Raw genomic sequence first — 1,969 nt, 5'->3', positions numbered from 1 at the left:
GTCGACAATTTCAAGTATTTAGGTTGTGTGTTCTCCCAGGATGGTAATATAGTAAGTGAGATTGAATCAAGGTGTAGTAAAGCTAATGCAGTGAGCTCGCAGTTGCGATCAGCAGTATTCTGTAAGAAGGAAGTCAGCTCCCGGACGAAACTATCTTTACATCGGTCTGTTTTCAGACCAACTTTGCTTTTCGGGAGCGAAAGCTGGGTGGACTCAGGATATCTTATTCATAAGTTAGAAGTAACAGACATGAAAGTAGCGAGAATGGTTGCAAGTACAAACAGGTGGGAACAATGGCAGAAGGGTACTCGGAATGAGGAGATAAAGGCTAAGTTAGGAATGAACTCGATGGATGAAGCTGTACGCATAAACCGGCTTCGGTGGTGGGGTCATGTGAGGCGAATGGAGGAGGATAGGTTACCCAGGAGAATAATGGACTCTGTTATGGAGGGTAAGAGAAGTAGAGGGAGACCAAGACGACGATGGTTAGACTCGGTTTCTAACGATTTAAAGATAAGTGGTATGGAACTAAATGAGGCCACAACACTAGTTGCAAATCGAGGATTGTGGCGACGTTTAGTAAATTCTCAGAGGCTTGCAGACTGAACGCTGAAAGGCATAACAGTCTATAATGATAATGTATGTATGTATGTACTTTACATTGGCCATTCTGACTCATTTATATCTTCGTTTCAAATGAAATGGCTTCTAGGGCAGTGCTGGTATTTAGACTTTTAAAGTCATCAACTGCGAGTCCTTCTGGTTTTCCACCTAACACCAACACTACAGAAGACTTATTGGTAAAATTCACATCATGGTATGGCCAAATTGGTATTTCACACAGAGCAGGCATTTTCTTAATTACAGATTTATCTGAATCAGGAACCTGAACACTTTCTCTCTTTAAACCATCTCCGCAACTCTTGTGCTGATTTTCAACTTGTGTGCTCATGTTATTGTGATTTGACTGAAAGGACTTTTTCGCTAATGTTGTTATCGGCCTATCCAAGTAGATCATCCAAACTGTCCCAGGTTGCATCGTCATGAATAGGAATACGGAACTGGGCTCCAGTGGCACCGCTCAACACTTTGGTGTCCCAGACGTCTACACAGCCTTTTGTAAGAATCATCTTCTGACAACCAACACCAGTTGATGTTCTCAAAAAGAATCCTAGATTGCAAGGGTCACGGATGTTATAAAAAATGAGGGTAAAAGGAAGAGATTCACGTGATGTCTTCACTTCAGTATTCCCAGTATCCCAGGAATTGTAGACTAATCTGACCATAATGAAAGTTATATGGAACTTTGTAAAGTTCCACTCCGCCAGGAGGAAGGTGCAGCAGCCTGATATCATCCACCCTGATGAAAAATATCGATGAAACAATTCCTGCATCAATACCGTCTTGAATTAGCCGTCTTCCTCCCAAAATAACCATTTGTCTGGACTTCACCTTTTTGGTTGATTTAATTATGTGCATAAAATTGCTGAGTTTACTGTAGGGTCACCATCTTTCAGTTTAACAAAAATAGGAAATCCAAGTTTAGCTGCAGATTAGATCATTTTTCACTGACAATGGAGCTTTCTGACGAAGCTCCCATCTTGGCTGAATTATTCTTAAGTGAACAATTAAACTGGTTGGATAATGCATTTTTCCCATAACTTAATTTTGATAGACTGGATATATTTTCACAAAATTTCGGCGAAACCTGATTCACAATGCTATCAGCAAATGAAATGAAATGCCCGTGCCAGGGGAATTAACCAATTATGGTTAAAATTCCCGACCCTGCCGGATATCGAACCAGGGACCTCTGTGACCAGAAGCCAGCACGCTAACCATTTAGCCATTGAGACGGACATTAGTATCAGTGATGGGTTTAGATTTCAGTCCTTTTAAAGATGAAACCAGTGGAGATTCTGTACGGCATTCAAGTTCAATTATTCTCCTAACCATATCGCTGGAAATG

At 41.0% G+C, this 1,969-nt stretch overlaps 1 pseudogene; it reads right to left on the bottom strand.

Annotated features, from left to right (window-relative positions):
• Positions 1 to 679: 679 nt before the first annotated feature.
• Positions 680 to 1,437, bottom strand: LOC136874522 (rRNA methyltransferase 3, mitochondrial-like; annotated as a pseudogene).
• Between the last annotated feature and the right edge of the window lie 532 nt (positions 1,438 to 1,969).

Source organism: Anabrus simplex, chromosome 5, assembly GCF_040414725.1.
Source record: "Anabrus simplex isolate iqAnaSimp1 chromosome 5, ASM4041472v1, whole genome shotgun sequence".
Classification (NCBI taxonomy): domain Eukaryota; kingdom Metazoa; phylum Arthropoda; class Insecta; order Orthoptera; family Tettigoniidae; genus Anabrus; species Anabrus simplex.
Note: the sequence above shows the minus strand (reverse complement) of the source record. Positions and strands in the feature narration are given on the sequence as shown.